We start from the raw sequence: 23,401 nt of genomic DNA, 5'->3' as shown, positions 1-23,401 counted from the left end.
ACGATAGGGCAGGTGTTGGTATTAGAGAGTTAGGTAAGAAGAATTTGGCTTTAGGAGCTAAGCTAGTGTGGAAATTATATAAACAACCTTCTTCTAAGTGGGCATCTATTTTGTTTGCTAAATATTTAGGAGATTGTCGCAAGGAGGCTATTTTTACTACCTCCTCGCTTCCCAAGGGTTCTGCAATTTGGAATTTCATGTCTGAATGTAGATCTTTCATTCTTTCTAGTTTATCTTGGCTTGTGCACAATGGTCAAAAAGCTAGATATTGGGAGGAGGTTTGGAATGGTTTTTCTGCTCTAACTAGTCTCGAGATTGGTTGATTATCATGTCTCAATTAAAATTTTCTTGGGTAATTTTTGTGGCTGATTATTTTTATGTGGAGTTGTCTGGCCTTGTGCCAGTTTCTAGATGGAAATCAATAGATTCTTTCCCGGTTGATCAAGAGATCAAGTCTCCATATGTTGAGGAGTTATGTAAGCGTCAACTTGTCTTTTTTGATTCTGATGATGAGCTAATTTGGGTTCATTCTAAGTCTAGGGAATATTCGGTTAAAGATGGATTTAAGTATTTATCTGCTAATTGTAGGGGGAATGTATGCCCCTCTAGAATTTTTTGACATATTGCCTTTCTTCCAAAAGCAGGAGCTTTGGCGTGGTTGGCTGTCCAAGATAGGGTTCTCACGGGTATGTGGTTGGAGAGACTTGGCATCACTGTTTTCTTTAGAAGTCAAGTCCAGTGTGAAAGATATTTGCAAAGATGGAGGATGCAGTGGTGAGAAAAAATTAGTTGCCAATATCGGCCTTTGTATTGAGATAAAATCGACAGCCATGCTAGTAGATTCTAGCACATTCACAAAAATTATGAATCTGGAAAACCATATTGCATTGGCTGGTGTGGGACTTAAAACATATGCTCAAGTTGAGTGTCTGAGTCACAGATTGACTATTAAGGATTTTCTTGGGCAAGCAAACTATAGAATGGAGGCTTTTCCAGAGGAGCATCTTACTCTACACGAAGTAGATAAGGGCACATAAGAGAGGCATGCTCGTGGGAGAAGTTCCAATTCCCCACTATTTATTCATGGCTGCAATGAACAGTTATCGATATAATGATGATTCCTCACTGCAAGATTATAGCCAGTGTCACTAGGGTATGGAGCCAGAGTATGAGGATTTTGTAGTGATGATGTCTCGGGCCAAGGTGCAAGCTCATGATAACAAGAATATAGAAAAAGAGGTTACCTCACCAAGATTAATCACCAATCTTCAAAGAGTTGAAGAGTTCAAGTATGAGCAGAGACACAAAGAAAAATCTATGGCAATGGCAAAAGATAGCCTTCAGACTTTATATTGTACTTGGAAGGTATTGAATCAAAATCCAATGACCCTTCACCCCAAACCGATGTCATATTTATCCAAACTAGGACTACAACCGAGTGGGTTTTCCATCTTATGGTCTGAGGATGGTTGCAGGGAAAATGATTATAAATGTTCCCATTTCAAGAAGGACACAAAGGTAGCAAATTCTTTGGGTTTGAATCAATTCCTGACAAAAGTGAAGGAAAGGACGAAAGTAGAACATGATAGTGAAAGATTAGGATTGACCACCAAAGGCATAGACATGTCACAGTTTTTTGGACCAAAGGCTATGGGAACCGATGTTGGGACTATATATAGTCGCGTTGGACTGTGGCAGCACAACTGTGTGAAGATCATTGCAGATGATCATGGTAATATGACTACCTCGTCCTATGTATTGACTCTAGATGCATGACACAATGATTTGGAATTTACTTTGAAACATTTGTTTGAGCCAGAGTTTAGGAGATTTGGAGAGGGTAGTGTTAACATCGAGGTGCATGAGATGTACAGTTCACAGGATAACTCTTTACAAGGTGGACTGACTGAGAATGAATTTCTTCTTGGTGAAGTAGTAGGAGGAGATATATTTGATTGCGATTTGGCTTGGAGAAGACTAATTTGTACAATCTGTGAGAAAAATCTGGTGAAATTGAAGTCTTTGATGCACCTGATTGCAAGTTGAAGAAATAAAAATGCAGGGAATGTTGAGAGCATGGTTGTGCCAGTTGAGCTTCAAGTTGGAGATTGTTGGGATGTGAAGCCCAACAGTCAAGACCATTCATTTTCTAGAGACTCTTTTCTTCAAGGCTCTGATATGTTTATATAAATATTGAGCATAGTCCATGCTTGGTAGAGTTGTTATTTGCATTATTCATTAACAAAAGAACTCCCTACATTTTCGGTGGAAGTAGCCACTTAGTGGTGAACCATGTTAAAGTCGTGTTATGCATTGTTGTGTTCATATCTGCTTTAGTTTCATTCCATTATGTTTTTCTTTTCTCATTTATAACTAACAATGTTAAGCTCTAAATCATGAGAAAGTTTGAGCAATCTCCATTCGACTGTGCTTTTACAGTATAGTACAAATATTTCTTCATTTCCCACATTTCCTTTTTCCTAGTGCCTAGAATCTCTACCTTCCCCGCATCTGATTTAGCATAAGGTAGGGACTCTAGCTGTATATCACAACTCTTGTTGATAAATGTATTCACTACCAAATATAAACCTCCATTAGCAATGTTGTCTATCGATACTCATTATGAATATCTCAATTTGTGCTCAAAGTCAAAGACATTTTTATTACAAGTTTATCATGCCATAGTATCTCTTACACATACTATGGTTATAAGTTTATACCAATGTGTTTTCATAGACTAGGTCAATATCACATAATCATGCCTTTTATAGAGACTAAAGAGTCTTATGCCATTACTCACAAATTTGTTATTGATCAAGTGAATATCTTTGTGTAAAAAAAGTTATAGTTAATGCATTGTCACCTGATACTTACAAAACCTTGAATGAAAAAGAATATAAATAACTTATACATCTTCTATGTAATAAGATGTTAATAGCTTATCAACAAAACATTGGTAAGATGTTAATCTCTTATTAGAGACAGAGACATATAAGGCATAAATATCTAATGTGAAACAAGATACATAATGTATCAAATAAAAAGAATACTTAATGAACCATATGACATAAATATAAAAAATCTTATGACAAACCATCCTATATATCTGTCCACTGAAATGAAATAGGCCTATGACTAATCACCCTATGTCAATTTGTTATAACCTGCAATATGTACCAATATCAATACTAAACTGATCAAAGCCAACCAGATGTATCATTGTGTACATACCTGAATGTCGACACTTTTCACTGTGTACCACTGTCCAAATGCATCACCGTGAATACATCAAGAATTTTCATTAAACTTTAATTTTTCCATTCAAAAAATATTTTGGAGAGATTTTTATTAAATAGACATTTACATCAAAACCAACCGAGCATAAAATTTCGTTAATTTTATAAAAACTTTATTTAAACAAGATAAATCAAAACCTAAGCTCAAACCTAGTATTACATTCACCTGTAGTGATAACTTAATGCATGCACCTTAAGGACTAGTATATATCATGATTATAATGAATGAAAAACCCATACACGGGGTGCTCATTGTTATGGTATTCATTATATATATAATTATAGAAAATTTACTTTTCACATACTAATTATATAAAGAAATTATGATATATTAGAGTTCTTGATTGTGGTTCACAATGGTTTCCCTTGTACCATTATTAGTTTGATAACCCTTCAAGTTTATGTTGGACAAAGGATCTTATATGCGCCCTTAATTATAACTACCACATTAAAAAAACTATTTGAATTTTTATCATCCTTTAGGTCACCTCCATGAATGAAATCTATTTTGTAATCCATAAGTGTTTAAATTTCTATTTTAAAAACAACTGCATACCATATTTTATAAATGATTCTAGCCATTTCTCAGACATGGAAACTTTAGACTTTACTACTTTTGGATACAACAATATCAACCCTTTAAAATAAATGAAGAATATTTGTTCTTTTATCACCCAAAATCTACAACCAATGGAATAACTGAATTTTTCATTACGTAGTTACTCATGTCCAACTCTAACTATCATCGATGGATATGAAAGTAAACTCATCCTATACTATAGGTAATGAGTGAATGACATATTAGATTAATAATATTTTCCTTCTTGTCTTTGGACATGTAGTGTCGCGGTTAAACCACTTTGTTGGTGAAGCAACCACAAAGGTTCAAACCCTTGTTGGTCCATTGTGCTCGCAGGCCTTGTGTCTTCGTTGGGTCATTGTGCTCGTGGGTTTGAACAAGTGAAGTGTGGGAATGAGGTAAATGAATAAATATAATTTATGTTCAGCTATACATTACCTTCTCCTATCATTGTGCTTTGTCTCATTAGCTTGATAGGAAAAGTGAGTCTTCCCCTATGTAATTGATAATTTATATGTACCTAGTTTCTCAAATTCCACTACCTTAACTAGTCTTAAGTTTGATCTTTACTTTGTCCAACCTAACCAAAATATCAAGTTGTCAATTCAAAGAGATTCTTCTATTAATTCTAATTCAATCACAGCTAATAGTTCTTGTGGTGATACTAATAGCACCATTGATTCAATTAGGTTGAGAAATTTGGATGATAGTTCAAAAGATATGGTCGAATATATAAAAAATGATTATCAGTCATCCTTGACATTTTCTAAAGCATTGACTCTATCTCCTAGTGCCATACATAATGATCCTTCCTTAGGGAATTTTCCTTGTTTGGAACTAGACATATATCCTTCCATTGTACAATCTAAATTTCCTTTACCATCTTTGTCACCATATCTTTACGATTAGTAAGATGGTGGGTGGATGATTTGGTATAAATTGGATTATAAGTCTAGTATCGCTTTGTCTTTGTATGTTTAATTACATTTATTGTGATCACACATGATGTGTTTCTTTCATTTTATTCAGTTTGATAAGTTCTTCAGATTACAAAATATTCCATTTAAACAAGGTTACAAAGGGATGACCCTATTGTGACATCCTCATATTTTTATCTTCATTAGTTTATTTATTGTAAATGCAATTTTTTGTAAATGTGTTTTATTATAGATCTTCTCTTTTGTTATCGATTCGGATAAGACATATATGAGTCTTCCATAATTACCAAAAAATATTTTGATCTTCTTCATGCGCTCTTCCTTAATTGTACTTCTACTTTCATTGTAATTGGGAAATGAGAACAGATAAAAATAATTATATAAAAATAATAATATTGATAGTCATTATTGATCTCATATTTATATTAACCCCAAATTTGGATCTATTATGTAAACTTGCATTACCTTGTTTGCATGTGGTATCGCCTCTATTTTCCTGTTTTGGGGGCATTTATTAGTCATGATTTTTTGGTCCTCTAGTGTATACCACATTAAAGTAAATTGATCTCAATAGGCATACACAATTAGTTTAAAGTGAGGGCAATTATTTTAGTCATATTTATACTAACCATATATTTTTAAATCTCCCTTATGTGTTCTTGCATGTCGTTGTTTTTATGTGTCATCATCTCAATTTTCCTATGTTGAGGGAATTTCATTATCATCATGTGTTTGAGTTTGAATGTATACTATCTTAATTGCAGTTTCTTCTAGTTGATGTAAACAATTATTTTGAAGTAGGGGTATAAGTTCCTCTATGCATTCCTCTTTATGCGCACACATTGACATTGGTTTTTCACTTTAAGAATACACTAAAAAGTTATTTGTGCTATTGTAGCATCATTTTGTATCATTCTATAATGATTACCCAACAAACAACTTGTCTCCTTGGTTTTTCACTTTAAGAATAGACTAAAAAGTTGTTTGTGCTATTGCACCATCATTTTGTAGCATTCTATAATGATTACCCAACAAACAACTTGTTTTTCTCTTAGATAGTAATTTCTAATATCACTATAGTGATGTTCACCTACTAAATCTGAGAATTTTCACTAGCTCATGAGGCCTTAACATGTTAATGAGCCACCTAGCATAACACAAATTTCTACCCTTGTGACCTATGAATCCCCTTCATATGGCTCCTAGTAATTATTTGAGGATCTTGCAATGTTAGTCCTAGATATTATACCTTACTTTTTTGTATGGCTCCAATTAAAAATCTATGATCTTACTAATTCATAGATGACATAACTTGTCTTTTGTATTCTCCATGTGTATTTCCAATTTTGATCATAGTTTATCAATTATACTTGACCTTTTATATTTATCTTGTAAATTTATATGCCACAAAGTTTTGGGGCTATTGCCTTGCTAAAATTTTTGCCATATTAACTCTTCAATATCAATGAAATAATTTTTGGATTCTTCATATTTGATCATGAGTATGAGTTCAATTTCATACTATAGCTAAGGTGGGACATAACTATATTCCTATTAAATGTTGAGACTAGGTTTTGACCCATTTTGGTAAATTTTCCTAATTTGTGTATGATTGCGACCATTTTTGGGGTTGCTCCCATAAAAATTGATCATTTCCCTATTCATGAAGTTTATTGTGGTTCAGTTTTATAGGAGTAGTCAAAACATGGTCAAATTTTGAACAATAAAAGACAACTTTGCAAATAGCAGGAATCTACCTTGGTTGTGGGCCTTTCCTAAATATTTACTTTAAAAATGTGTAAATTGTATGGAAGCTAAGATAGAGAAACAAATTCCTACACTTAAATTGAGAGGAGGGATTGAATTATTTTCTAGACCATTGCAATAGTTATATCAAATTAATAGTAGTAAACATAATTAGCATGCATACCATATTACAGTGATTTACGTTCAAAAATCCTCTCAAGATAAAAACTTGACTGTCCAAAAGCTGCAAAATATATTATGGCCAACATGGCAAACACTATAGCTGATTGGGGTGCCAACATGGCCATCCGTGCTCATCACACTATGAGATAGAGAGGTGAGCTGGATCTTCCTCATGATGCACGTGCACTCCTCATTTATAATAGAGTGCATGGTTACAAGGGAGTAATAAATAATTGTGAAAATGCACTTATCAATGACAAAAGCCATAATGAATCAGAAAGAGCGGAACTCAAAGATTGAGCTGGAATTTAATGTGAATAAGACTACACATTTTGTGGGTGCCCATTTCTATTTTCAAGACATTCCTGGTCTGTACTTTGATCTCTGTTTCAACCCTATTTTGCATAGTGAAGGACAAAAAATTTCTGCTTGTGAACACCATGGGAGGAAATAGGAAAAGAATTGAGCTACTTTCCTATGATGAATAGAAAGACAAGCTAAATGCCTGGGCTATTCTACAAATGACTAAGATGGTAGGGTATATGGACAATTTTTTAGGGAAAACCCTACCGTGACCAGAATTTTCAAAAAGAATTGGAAAGATGGTAAAATTACCATAGGAAGAAGAAAGGTTGAAATTGACGAAGGGATGATTGAGGAAGTTACTGGTATGTTGATAGAAGGAATAAATTTTAACAGAGATAGGAATCTCATAGAAGCTACTATCAAGCGATTCCTGAAGGAGTCTGAGAAAGGAAATTTGGTGAAATCTGGCGAAACCTACTACTCTCCGAAAGTGATAAAGAAGGTATGGAGATGGATTTTGTTTGATGTCATGCTATATGTTACACTTGATGGTAGATACTCTCGTTTCTACGATTATCACTTTGTGCTTATGAATCATTTTTGCCATAAACCCCTGGTGTCTATCCCTTTCTATTTGTTTAGGTCCTTTTACACTAGCATTAAGGATTTTAGGGCTAACTTGACTAGTAACCATCCCATGCATGAAGGGTTAATGTTTATCTTATACAAACATGTCAAGCCTTCCTCTGTCCAACATTATATCACCAAGCTCTCTGATTCATATGATGAATCTGAGGACTCTAATGACAGTGAAGATAATGGGTCTAATGCTGAGTGGGAAGATGATGTTGGTAGGATTCACCCTGCTAAGAGATCTACCAGGGAAAAGGAAAAAGATTTGGCATCTAGGTTCGAAAATAAGAAAGATAGATAAGGGGTTAAAGGAAAAATAAGTAAGGTTTAGGAAGAGGAAAGTTGACTTGAAGATGATGAATAAGATGTCGAGGGCATGGAGATTGATAGTGATTATGTCACCCCTCTGCCAAAAAAGAAAAACAAGCGGAGCCCTATCATTACCGACATCAGCCCTGATAAAGGGAATGATTCTCTTAATGTTCAACCCAATACGCAGGACCCCAATAAATCTACTGATGATGTGGAAGAAGAGGGGAAGACGGTGGACGAAATGTGATACTCTGCCTCCCAATGCTACAAATGTTAATGTGGAGACCATGAAGAATTCTACCCCTGAGCTCAATATTGATTGGAGAAATTCCCCTTTAACCATGTTGAATACCACAAAGAGTGGGATTATGGAGTTCTGCAAGGTTATTGACTGGATCTATTCGAAGATCAATAGTTTGAAGAATAAGTTCGAGGATTCATCCTGAAAAGTGACTACCCTTAAAGTTGTTGGTATTGGTAAGCTCAGTACACTTCCTAACTGCCTGAATGAATTGAATAAAGCCATCAACGATGTTGAGGCTATCACTGGTGCGTATGACTCTCAATTTAAGGCTATGGAGGATAGATTCAATGATTTGGAGAAGCTGGTTCTCAATCATGAGAATACCCTTAAGAAGATTGGAGAACAAAGCCAAAAAATAATGAAAGCCTCTATCAATAGCTTTAGTATGATGATCAGCAAAAGAACACTATTGATACTACTGAGGATAATGTGTTGATTCTTGAAGGGGGGACATGGTAAAAGAGCTCGTAATAGTACTGGGAAGATGATCCAGCATGTCAAGGAGTTGGAAGATTTGAAGAGTGTTGTTGCCTCTATGGTCTTGCTGGAGCAAGAAGCGGCAGAGCTTATCATAAATCTTTCTTAGGGTCTGTTGTTTGTGGCTACCCCTTAGTTTTTTTTCTGTTGTCCCTCTACCTCTTTTGGCTTTTTGTTGGCATTTTTTCTTTGCTAGTTGTCTCTCTATTTTGTTTTGTTCTCTCTGGTAGGTCTTTAATGCTCTATCTTTTGATCATCTTTCTCTAAAAAGTGTTTTGAGGCCCCTTCAAAACCTTCTTTTCACTTAATTGAAAACTAAATTGTGTTTCTTTATGGTGAAAGAATATAGTAGCATATTAGAGGTAGTTAATTGCATCACATCAAGCCTTATGTAATATTCCATTAAAAGGATTTATACTTAAGGTAATATCTTGTCAATTCTATATTTATTTACTTGTTTAGCCTTTATCCTTGCAAGGACCCACTCAGATATCATAATTTATTTTTTGTGGATGTGAGAAAATGAATATAATATTTGACTCTACTGATCCCCTATACATCACAAACCTTTCCCCATTTTATGTGTGTGGAGGTACATATTTGATAGAAATAATGTTACAAGATTGGAGAGAAGATTGACATTGATTATGACAAACTTTAAACAAATGAAAAATATTAGATTAATTTTTCTAAACCCTTGTCTTACTGTTCAGATTTTAATTTATCGGAGACAGTAGCACAAGTCTTATGAGCTCAATTTCTAATCATTTGCTGTAATTCTGGACAGCTTCAACATAGAGAACCCAACATCCCTATCTAGCATAATTTACACCAAATTTCAAATCTAGATTCCTATCTGTATCTATATTTAAGATTTTATCTTACTACATTAGTTATTTATTTTGCATCTATTATTTACTATCAAAATCAATTATCTTACCATTATTAATCTAAAATACATACATAAACTTTACAATCTCATTTTTTTTAAAACAAAAGAATAGAACCTTAGTTCTTATGACTACTATTAGGACTATAAATAGGCCTGTTTGTGCATAAACTTCACAATCTCATTTCTTTTAAAATTTAAAAGAATAGAACCTTTGTTCTTCTGACTAGTCTTAGGACTATAAATACAAGTTCTTATGACTAGTCTTAGGACTATAAATAGGCCTGTTCATGATCCATGTTTGTGAAAGGAAACTATGATCCTAACATCCTCTTTTCTAGAATTTCCTACTCGGAGGGAATAACACAACTAATTTTTTTTACACATAGACAAATTCCATCACATACACATGACAATCCCCATTTCCTCCATACACACTAAATGATATTGCATGTGTAACATGAACTTTGGTATTTTGTCTAAGGGTAGGGAGTGCAGAAGAAAACACAGAATTGGGCGCAAGCATCCTATCACATACATCTGTAATCAAAGAACTCTGGCTTAGTAAACTAGGATTTACTAAATATTTTTAACTACCAATTGTTATCACAAATGGAAACTAATCATTATTGACATTGAAACACAAACCTAAAAATTCTTGATATGGAAACACAAACACTAAGCTGAACATATAAAAAATATCAATGCTATACACATCACTTGACGTAAATACATTTGAAGCAGAACTTATTTAAGTTTTCATCACCTTACTTAAAATTTGTGATTCTTGATATGGTCATTTCAGCCCCTCCCCAGAAGTTGGAACCTTAGTTCGCTACAATTCAAACAAAAAAACATTGGTTCATTTCTTGCAGAAGTCTGCGTATAAGGTCAACACGCCCTTCGTAACATGAGCAGCCACAAAAAGGGCTGTACCTTGAGTTTAAAACCGTGTAAAGCGTTAAAAACCATAATCATGAATAATAATCATGAACTGTATAAAGCGTTAAAAACCGTTTTTATTATGTGGAGGATAGTATAATTAAGATGATCTCTATCCGAATGGAATCGACGTAACCCAAGCCTGGAAACCCTTTTGCAATAGTATAAATGAAAACACCGTAAAATCCATCTGTTACTCTTTTTTATGTTATATACTTTTAAAATTCTGTGATTGTGGTAAAGTTCCAGCCAACTATCAATTACATATAGAACGTCAATTTTATGGCTGAGAAAATGGAGTGGATACATTTCCGAACTGACATAGATGAGATAGAATCAATTTTAAAATACAGCTTGAACAACAAAGATTTATTGAAAGAAGCACTAGAATCTTATCGCCGCCTAGAATTCTTTGGAGATGCAGTATTAGAGTTTCTGATTGCCATTAACGTATACAAGACTTGCAAAGAAATCAATTTCGTTAAATTAGTCACAATAAATGTGGAGAATGATGTCCTTGGAAGGGCAGCACTAAAAAATAAGATTCACAACTACCTATTAGATAACACTGTGAAAAATAGGGTGAGTTTTTCATATTGAAACCTTTGAAAAACTCCTTATTTAGTCACTATTGAACTCTACCTCTCGATGTATTTTTACATGCTAATAAGTGCGAAGAAGCTATAGCAGATGAATCTATATCAAACAGCGGTGTTAAACCTCCAAAGGTTCTTGCAAACATAATTGAAGCCCTAGTCGGAGTTGTGCATGTGGATAGTGCGTTTTCATTTGAGAAAGTTTGGGAAGTAAGAAAATATTCATTTTTTTTAAATTCCATAGTATTAAACACATTGCGTTTAGTTATAATTAACCGTCCTAAACATTTACAGGTCTTCAAGCCTATGTTAAATCCAGTGCTAAGTCAAGAGGAGAATCCATCTACAAGCGAAACTGTTGCCGATCCAATAAACAAAGCAAAGAAAAAGCAATGCAAGTGCAATGAAAACAAAACGTTTATTGAAAATTTAAAATCAGATATGCAGAAAGCTTCATATAAGTCTGATGTGTTGGACAAGATTGAAGGAAACTTAAAGTATAGTTTCAAGAGGAAGGATTTGTTGCGAGAGTCATTTTGTAAGCCTGTGCAGATGCTGTTTGGAAGCGCTTCCATACGATGCGATGAATGCACAAAAATAGTTGAATCAGTAGGTCTGAGATCTTATGAATCATTGGAGTTGCTTGGAACTTTGTTCTTTAAGCTAGCAATAGCAAAATATTTGTACATGACTTATCCCCACGAGAACGCAGGCGTGTTGAGCTGCTTAAGATCTGAAATTATGGGCAACAAAAATCTGGCACGAGTTGCTGTACAAAAATTAGGAGTTGATAACCATCTCACAATTCCGTATGATGACCTAAATGATATGGTAACTCTTAAAAATATTTTTTTGCTATCTTTTAGGTGAAGGCATTCTTACTGAAGTTCATTTTTTGGTGTCTTGTAGGTGAAGACATTCACTAAAGAAATCAACGAAAATGAAAAGGATCTGAACCCACCCTCTGTTTTGTTTAATATAGTTGAATCAATAGCAGGTGCAATGTTTCTTGATAGCATTAACTTTGATAGCAATAACACTGATAGCAGTGGTGAGTTATTGCAAAATATTGACTCTTCTTTGGAAGAAGTTTGGGAGGTATTAACACAACTCAATCTCTACTCTTATTTTCATATGTTTTCATTTATTATTATGCTAAGATTTATATTTTCATACAAAACTTTAAGATGATGGAGTATAGTGATACCATATTTCTTCTTCTTTCATTTATGATAGAAATTCAAGAATTTGTTAGAACCATTGGTCACACTGGAGACATTGGAAAAGCATCCCGTTTCAGAACTTCAAGAATTATGTCAAAAAACTGGAAAATGTGTCGTGTATAAAGAAAAGATAGTTGTGGAAGTATTTATAGATGATGAGATGGTTGGGAGGGGTGAATGTACAAAGAAAGAAGTGGCAAAGAAAAGGGCAGCCAGAAACGCTCTTCAACGTCAATGGAAATTAAATATTTTAGGGATGATTGTTTCGAGTATACAGAAAATCACTAGTAATTTTTTACAATATATTGGAAAAATTATACCTTTTTATAAAAATTAAAGATTAAATTTAAGGGTTTATTTTAGAGGGCATTTCTAATAGGAAAGAATAATATATTACTGACTTAAATATTTATTAATAAAAAATATATTTCAAAATTTTTTCTCACTTTAATAAAAGTTAGGGCTTGATGTCTTTTTAAACTTTCTAGATTGTAAACAAAAACTGTTTAATATTTGACTGGTATCCTTCATTTTAAGGAATATGAAGTCTAATTCATTTTCAAGGTGGATATTTTAAATTAAATACAATGTCATATAAATAGTTTTGACATGTCTGCATACACTCTAAAGCATTCATAATGGATTAAGAATAAGACCAGAACCGTAATAGCATGTGGGAGAGAACAAAATTCCCACTAGTTGACATTCTTTATTATTCCCATATTTTAACTAAAGAGAACATTGACAAAATCCAAACCTTTTTAATAAATAATTTGAATTAAAAGAATTTATACATAAGAATCTATGTGCACTTTGTTGTCACATTTGTACATTGTCATCATGACCATTCCATGTAGTAGTGCGGGAGAAGGAAAATAATATTGAAAAACATATCTGGAAGTGAGATAAACCTTTTGATACATTCTAATAATGATGGCCACCTAATAGGACTAGGTGTCTTAGTTATTCAACTTGAAGGCATATAACATTATAACATAATTATTTATAAGTGCCATTAACCAATTATAATTTTAAGAATAAGTGTCATTAACCAATTATAATTTTAAGAATATATTTTGAGGATTGAAATCTAGTGACATTAAACCATATAATATAGTCAATTTTGTAGTTTATAAGGTTGTCATATATTACTAACTTAAATATTTATTAATGAAAAATTTTGCTACAAAATTCTTTCAATAAATTATGAAAGTTAGGGCTTGATGTCTTTCCAAACTTTCTAGATTGTATTGATAAAAAAAAATGATTAATATTTGAAAGGTTAAGTAATTTTGAAATATCTACATATATTTTAAACCATTCATAATGTATTAGGAGTAAGTCCAAAACCATGTGGAAGAGAAAAATATTCCTAAGCAATTAGTTGACATTATTTATTATTTACTATAGTGAGATGCCCATATATTAAACCATATATTAACCAAAGAGAGCAATGTCACGATCCAAAAATAAAATTCAACGAATCATGTAAATAAAAATAATATATGCATAAGAACCTATGTGCACATGAATGCGTAAGAATCTATGTGCACATGATTGCAACATCTGTGCATTGTCATCACAACCATTCCATAAAGTAGTGGGGGAGAAGAAAAAACCTATTTGTGTGTTAGATAATCCCTTCCTTGCAGTTTAATTATGATGGCCACCTAGATTCAACTTGTAGCCACATAATGTTATAACATAATCATTTGATAAGAATAATTAATCAATTGAAGTTTCGAAATATATTAAATAAAAGAAATAGAAATATTATGCAATGTTTAAAATTCTAATTTTATTAATCATTTAATTTAAAGACCTTATAAAAGTTAATTTCAATATTTCAAGAAGTATTTAAGAATAAATTTTGAGGATTAAATCTAATGACATTAAATCATATAATTTAATGTAATTATGTTTTTCCATTTCCAATTAAATATTAATGAATCACTTATCCACTTGATTAATTTGGAAAATAAATCAAGGTTTAAAAAAAATATTGATTTATTTAAAACAATCAATACAAATTGAAACATATTATAGACAAAATTTGTGTTCATAAAAATCAATTTAAAAAATAATTAACATTTTTTTTAAAATAAAGAAAAGTGAAAAAATATTTCTAAAGCTTTACGGCTATCTATGTTTGTTTGGGTGGATGATTTGGTATAAATTGGATTGTAATTCTAGTATCGCTTTGTCTTTGTATGTTTAATTACATTTATTGTGATCACACATGATGTGTTTCTTGCATTTTATTTTGCTTGATAAGTTCTTCGAATGACCAAAAATATTCCATTGAAACAAGGTTACAAAGGGATGACCCTATTGTGACATCCTCATATTTTTATCTTCATTATTTTATTTATTGTAAATACAATTTTTTGTAAATGTGTTTTCTTGTGCATCTTCTCTTTTGTTATTGATTGGGATAAAACATATATGAGTCTTCCATAATTACCAAAAAAAACTTTTGATCTTCCTTATGTGTTGTTCCTTAATTGTACTTCTACTTTCATTGTATTTAGGAAATGAGAACAATTAAAAATAATTATATTGATAGTCATTATTGATCTCATATTTATATTAACCCCAAATCTTGATCTATTATGTAAACTTGTATTCCCTTGTTTGCATGTAGTATCACCTCTATTTTTCTATTTTGGGGGCATTTATTAGTCATGAATTTTTGGTCCTCTAATGTATACCACCTTAAAGTAAATTGATCTCAATAGGCATACACAATTACTTTAACGTGAGGGCAATTATTTTAGTCATATTCATACTAACCATATATTTTTAAATCTCCCTTATGTGTTCTTGCATGTTGTTGTTTTTATGTGTCATCATCATAATTTTCCTATGTTTAGGGTATTTCATTATCATCATGTGTTTGGGTTTGAATTTATACTATCTTAATTACAGTTTCTTCTAGTTGATGCAAACAATTATTTTGAAGTAGGGGTATAAGTTCCTCTATGCATTCCTCTTTATGCGCACACATTGACATTGGTTTTTCACTTTACCAATACACTAAAAAGTTGTTTGTGCTATTGCAGCATCATTTTGTATCATTCTATAATGATTACCCAACAAACAACTTGTCTCATTGGTTTCTCACTTTAACAATACACTAAAAATTTGTTTGTGCTATTGTAGTATCATTTTGTAGCATTCTATAATGATTACCCAACAAACAACTTGTCTTTCTCTTAGCTATTAATTTCCAATATCACTATACTAAAGTTCACCTACTATATCTGAGAATTTTTACTAGCTCATGAGGCCTTAACATGTTAATGAGCCACCTAGCATAACACAAATTTCTACACTTGTGACCTATGAATCCCCTTCACATGGCTCCTAGTAAGTATTTGAGGATCTTGTTAGTCCTAGATATTATACCTTACTTTTTTGTATGGCTCCAACTGAAAATCTTTGATCTTACTAATTCATAGATGGCATAACTTGGATTTTGTATTCTCCATATGTATTTCCAATTTTGATCATATTTTCTCAATTATACTTGACCTTTTATATTTATATTGTAAATTTATATGCCACAAAGTTTTGGGGCTATTGCCTTGCGATTTTTTTTGCCATATTAACTCTTCAACCTCAATGAACTAATTTTTTGATTCTTCATATTTGATCATGAGTATGAGTTCAATTTCATACTATAGCTAAGGTGGGACATAATTGTATTCCTATAAAATGTTGAGACTACGTTTTGACCCATTTTGGTAATTTTCCCTATTTGTGCATGATTGCGACTATTTTTGGGGCTTCTCCCATAAAAATCATTTATTTCCCTATTCATGAAGCTTTTTGCAGCTCACTTTTATAGGAGTAGTCAAAACATGGTCAAATTTTGAACAATAAAAGTCAACTTTGCAAATAGCAGGAATCTAGCTTGGTTGTGGCCCTTTCCTAAATATTTACTTTAAAAATATGTAAATTGTATGGAAGCTAAGATAGAGAAACAAATTCATACACTTAAATTTAGAGGAGGGTTTGAATTATTTTTTAGATCACTAAAATAGTTATATCAAATTTATAGTAGTAAAAATAATTAGCGTGCATACCACATTACAGTGATTTGCATTGAAAAACCCTTTCCAGATAAAAACTTGACTCTCCAGAAGCTGCACAATATATTATTAAAACATCAACAATATATTACAATATAATTCTCATAGGATTATCACCAATGGATATCCAGGGACATCTTAACAAATATTAGACTCTCAGAATACATCACTATACTCATCACTAATACGGTTTCCTCATAAAATAGGGTTGCCTTTCTAGGAGAAATAAACAACACAAGATATTTATCATTAGAATAGAGATCGAGTGATAAATGATCAAGAATTAAAATGATAAATTATATGTTAAATATGTTTTCATTATTGGCTATTGAGAAATATAGATGCACTTCTGCAACATACAAAATGTGACATAGAAAAATAGAATGCACCTACAAAGAAAAACACAATTGTCTATTGAACATTTAAAATCTGCAAGTAGCTTTTTATTTTTGCAAATGTTGAGACACCATTTGTCTTACACAAATTGCATATAAATACAACTTTCTTTTTCATTTTAAATAGCATTTAGAATCCACTAGTAACCTTTTATTTTTACAAGGCCAAGGCACCATTTTTCTTACAAAAATTGCACATAAATACAACTTCCTTTTCCATTTCAAATATGTACATCAAACAAGAGTTTGTAACATTCAATAAGAAATTCAAATTTAGTCAATTTAGTCAAGAATTGGTCTACATTTAAGGAGAAAATTGCATTCAATCCTTAAAGTCCACAATAGAAATCATGATCAACTACATTGTGTTTCTATGATAAGAAATGAGTCTGGATATTGTATTGCAGCAGTGGCACTCCCCATGGGATTCTAGACCAACAACTTAGCTGAGGCCATGACTTCTTACCAAACTCTTGTCCTAGTTAAATCTATAGGATTTACTAAAGTCTGGCTGGAGGGAGACCCAAATAAAATTGTTCAATGCGTAAAAGACCTATCCTCCCCTTGATGGACCATAAAGAATTTCATATCTCAAGCTAAGGAGATAATTAATTCTTTTGAACTATGTATTGTGTCTCAAAATTATAGAGAGACCAACACTATAGCTGATTGGGCTACCAAAATGGCCATCCGTGTTGATCACTTTGTGAGATAGAGAGGTGAGTTGGATCTTCATCATGATGCATGTGCACTCCTCATTTATGATAGAGTTTACGGTTATGAGGGAGTAATAAGTAAATATGACAATGCACTTATCAATGAAAAAAGCCATAATGAATTAGAAAGAGCGGTGCTCAAAGATTGAGATAGCATTTAATGTGGACAAGACTCTACATGTTTTGGGGGTGCCCATTTCTATTTTGAAGATAATCCTACTCTGCCCTTTGATCTATGTTTCTGCCTTGTTTTGCATAGTGAAGGATAAGAGTTTTCTACTTGTGGACGCCATGGGAGGAAATAGGAAAATAATTGACCTACTTTCCTATGAATAATGGAAAGACAAGCTGAAGGCCTGGGCTATTCTAGAAACGACTAAGATGATAGGGTATAAGGAGAGAATTGTAGCCCGAAAAACCCTACCATGACCAGAATTTTTAAAAAAAATTGGAAAGATGGTAAAATTACCATAGGAAGAAGAAAGGTTAAAATTGACAAAGGGATGATCACAAAAGTTATTGGTATGTCTATGGAAGGCAAAAACTTTTACAGAGTCAAGAATCTCACAGAAGCTTCTATCAAGTGATTCCCAAAGAAGGAGTCTGAGAAAAGCAAGTTGGTGAAATTTGGAAAAACCTACTACTCTATGAAAGTGATAAAAAAGGTATGGAGATGGATTTTGTTTGTTGTCATGCTATATGTTACACTTGATGGTAGATACTCTCATGTCTACAGTTATCACTTTATTCTTATCAATCATTTTTGCTATAAACCCCCGGTGTCTATACCTTTCTATTTATTTAGCTCCCTTTACACTAGCATTAAGGATTTTACGGCTAACCTGAATAGTAACCCTCCCATGCATGAAGGGTTAATGTTTCTCTTATACAACCATGTCACGGCTTCCTTTGTGCAACATTCTATCACCAAGCTCTTTGATTCAGATGATGAATTTGAGGACTCTGATGATAGTGAAGACAATGGGTCTGATATTGAGTGGGAAGATGATGTTGATAGGATTACCCCTGCTAAGTGCTCTACCAAGGAAAAGGACAAAGATTTGGCATCTCAGTCCAGAAATAAGAAAGATAGAAAAGAGGTTAAAGGAAAAAGAAGTAAGGTTCAGGAAGAGGAAAGTTGGCTTGAAGATGATGAAGAAGATGACAAGAGGATTGAGACTGATAGTGATTATCTCACCCCTCCGTCAAAAAAGAAAAAAAAGTGGAGCCCTGTCATCACTAACATCAGCCCTGATAAAGGGAATGATTCTTTTAATGTTCAACCAAAAACTCAAGACCCTAATAAATCTACTGATGATGTGGAAGAAGAGGGGAAGACGGTGATGGAAGGTGATACTCTGCCTCCCAATGCTACAAATGTTAATGTGGAAACCCTGGAGAACTTTTCCCCTGAGATCAACATTCATTGCATAAATTCCCCTTTGACCATGTTGAATACCACGAAGAGTGGGATTATGGAATTATGTAAGGTTATTGACTGGATCTATTCGGAGATCAACAGTTTGAAGAATAAGTGGGAGGAGTCATCCTCAATAGTGACTACCCTTAAGTTGTTGGTATTGGTAAGCTCAATACCCTTCCTAACTACCTGAATGAATTGACTAAAGCCATTAGTGATTCTAAGGCTATCACCAGTGCATATGGCTCTCAATTTTAGGCCGTGGAGGATAGATTCAATGATCTGGAGAAGCTGGTTCTCAATCATGAGAATACCCTTAAGAAGATTGGAGAACAAAGCCAAATAATAATAAAAGCCTCCTCTGATTGCTTCAGTATGATGATCAACAAGCTAGAACAGGTCCAACATTAAAAGAACACTGTTGATACTATCAAGGATAAGGTGCTAATTCTTGAAGGGGGGACAATTGGTCATGGTAAAAGAGCTCATACTAGTACTAGGAAGATGATCCAGCATGCCAAGGAGCTCAAAGATTTGAAGAGTGTTGTTGCCTCTATGGTCTTGCTGGAGCAAGAAGCAGTGGAGCTTATCATAAATCTTTCTTAGGGTCTATTGTTTGTTGTCATCTCTTAGTTTTCTTTGTGTTGTCCCACTACCACTTTTGGCTTTTTGTTGGATTTTTGTCTTTTCCAGCTATCTCTTTGTTGTGTTTTTTTCTATTTGGAAGGTCTTTTATGCTCTATCTTTTGATTATCTTTCTATAAAAAGTGTTTTGAGGCCGCTTCAAAACCTTCTTTTCACTTAATCGAAAACTACATTGTGTTTCTATATGGTGAAAGAATATAGTAGCATATTATAGGCAGTTCATTGCATCACATCAAGCCTTATGTAATATTCCTTTAAAAGGGTTTATAATTAAGGTAATGTTTTGTCAATTCTATATTTCTTTAGTTTTTTAGCCTTTATCCTTGCAAGGACACACACTCAGATATCAAAATTTGTTTTTTGTGGATGTGGGAAAAAAAATATAATATTTTACTCTAGCGATCCCCTATACATCACAAACCTTTTACCCATTTTATGTCCATGGAGGTATATATTTTATAGAAATAACATTACAAGATTGTAGAGAGGATTGACATTGATTATGATAGACATTAAACAAATGAAAAATATTCGCTTAATTTTTCTAAACCCTTGTCTTACTGTTCTAGTCTTAATTTATTGGAGATAGTAGCACAAGTGTTATGAACTCCATTTCTAATCATTTGCTGTAATTTTTGACACCTTAAATTTAGAGAACCCATCATCTCTATCTAGCATAATTTACACCAAATTTCAAATCTGGATTCCTATCTATATCTATATTTAATATTTTATCTTACTATGTTAGTTATTTATTTTTCATCTATTATTTACTATCAAAATCAATTTATCTTGCCATTATTAACCTAAAACACATACATAAACTTTACAATCTCATTTCTTTAAAAAAAAAAGAATAGAACCTTAATTCTTATGACTACTTTTAGGACTATAAATAGTCTTGTTCATGCATAAACTTCACAATCTCATTTCTTTTAAAATTTAAAAGAACAGAAACTTAGTTCTTATGACTACTCTTAGGACTATAAATAGGGTTGTTCATGTTCCATGTTTGTGAAAGGAAACTATGATCCTAACATCCTCTTTTCTAGAATTTCCTACTCGGATGGAATAACACAACTAATTTTTTTCACAGAGACAAATTCCATCACATACACATGGCAATCCCCATTTCCTCCATACAAACTAAATGATATTGCATGTGTAACATAAACTTTGGTATGTTGTCTAAAGGTAGGGAATGTAGAAGAAAACATGGAATTGGGTACAAGTATCCTATCACATACATTTGTAATCAAAGAACTATGGCTTAGTAAACTAGGATTTACTAAATATTTTTAACTACCAATTATTGTCACAAAGTGAAACTAATCATTATTCACATTGAAACACAAACCTAAAAATTGTTGATATTGAAACACAAACACTAAGATGAACATATTAAAAATATGAATTCTATACACATGACTTGAACTAAATACATTTGAAGCATAAATTATTCAATTTTTCATCACCTTACTTAAAATTTGTGATTCTTGATATGGTCATTTCATCCCCTCCCCAAAAGTTGGAACCTTAGTTCGCTACAATTCAAACAAAAAATCATTGCTTCATTTCCAGCAGAAGTCTGCGTATAAGGTTATATTTCATTTTAAGTGTTGCATCTTGTTTAAGGGTGATAGTTCTGATACTTAATATTTAGTACAGATGCCAAGCTCATAAGATGAGAGGGGGGGGGTGAATCATCCAAACTTAATCTTCCATAAAAACAACAGATTCAACCTCGGTGACATATACTTCAGTAATATAACCAAAACTGCTAAACATGTAAACTCATAAGCATATAAACATCATAACACTCATAACACCAAATTTAACGTGGAAACCCAAAAGCGAAAAACCACTGTGGGATTTCAGACCCACTAAGAAATATACTCTTCTAGAGTATGCTCAGTTAAAACCAAATCCTGTTAAAGATTACAAACACATTGCTAGATGTGACTTGGTTAAGGGATTTCCCTCAGATCTGTTAGGATCTTCACCTTGTTAGAAGTGACCTTGTTAAAGGATTTCAAACACTCAATCAGAATGTCACCTTGCTAGAGGGTTTTACAAATAAGACTGTTAAGTCCACTCAGTGAAGAGATTTTTTGTCACTTTATAAAATAACACTCATACAAATCTATCTGCAACTTCACATCTAAAATGCTAAAGCAGATTTTTATTTGCTCAATACAATATACTCATAGGACTTATCTTGTCCATCTACTGGGCTCTATCCGCTGTTATTAAAATAGGTCTTCAAGCTTCTATGCTCGGTAATCACTATGTAGCATCCCTGTGCATACACTTGTCTGCATACATTCTTTATCAACAATTCCTTATTTATAAACAATTTTCCAACCACTTAATCTCCTTGATCGCATATCCCATGATCAATCATAGCCATCAGATCTTCAACCTTGACCAGGTTAAATGTATCCTTCAATCTGAAAACATTTTACCCTGCCTTGGAACTTGCATACATTTCTTGGAACTTGTGCTAGGGTATTGCAGTTCAATCTGAGTTGTAGATCTTCCTGTCGATTTTACTTTGTCATAGATCCTTAACAAACTTCATGCACAACATACCAATCATTTAATCATAACCAGCTCATCAGCTTCCTTCATTAAATAATGTTTTTATTCAGTCAATGCATTCTGTTATTACTCGGTTGCAACTCGGTAAATACTAAACTTCACTCGGTAGACATTCTGCCTTCATTAACCGATAGCGATAACCTTAGGTTTTACCAACTAGGTTCTTTGCTTGGTAACATAGTATAGTATTAACCTTATAATCAACAACATATGTAGGATATCAAAACAATCTAAATATCATGATCTCATCATTGTCTAACTCGATAATAGTTGCCCATTGAATAACTTATTCCTCCCCTTATTCATCACATTCTTTCTGTGTCTTTTACCAACATCTTTATACTCACCAAATCATACTTCTTAAGATATGGCAACATCATACTAAATTAGAAAATCAATTTCTTGACATCAATGAAAAAATAATAATATTAAGACAATAAACATCCTTAATCAGTTATATCCATAATCATCAACAAGCTTCTCAATATCCTTATTGAAATGCCAACAATCTCTCATTGTAATTGGAATTCCAACAATTTCTCATTGTCTGTTATAATGCCAACAATCTCCCCCTTTGGCATTGATGACAAAACCAATTGATATGACCTAATTGATTTGGGTTGCTATGAGATTCTGAAATGCTGAAATACTCCCCCTGTCATCAATCTTCTCCCCAATACATTAGTCTTCTCCTCTTTTCTTCAGTCTTCTCCCCATTTGATAACAATGCCAAAAAGTAAAGAACTAAAACATGATTTCTTCCTGTATGAAGTGATTTGCTGCTGCTATGTGTCAACTTAGTCTCAGTCAGAGCATTTTGACTTCAAGTTCTGTTCCCTATTATTGTTTCCTACACACCTTTAGAAAACATCCTAAAGTGTGTAAATCAACATCAATCCACACATAATATTATGTAGATTCATCAAATTGATGCTTTCACCGAACTCGGTTAGTGAATGGAAGATAGGGATAGGACCCCTAACTTACTTCTGAGATACTCAAAAGTGTCCCTTGGTAGTGGCTTGGTGAAGATATCTGCTATTTATTCCTTTGTGCTAACATACTCCAAAACCACTTTCTTCTCTTGAACTTCTTCTCTAAGATA

Source organism: Cryptomeria japonica, chromosome 7, assembly GCF_030272615.1.
Source record: "Cryptomeria japonica chromosome 7, Sugi_1.0, whole genome shotgun sequence".
Lineage (NCBI taxonomy): Eukaryota > Viridiplantae > Streptophyta > Pinopsida > Cupressales > Cupressaceae > Cryptomeria > Cryptomeria japonica.
The sequence above is the reverse complement of the archived record's forward strand: the minus strand, read 5'-3'. Positions refer to the sequence as shown.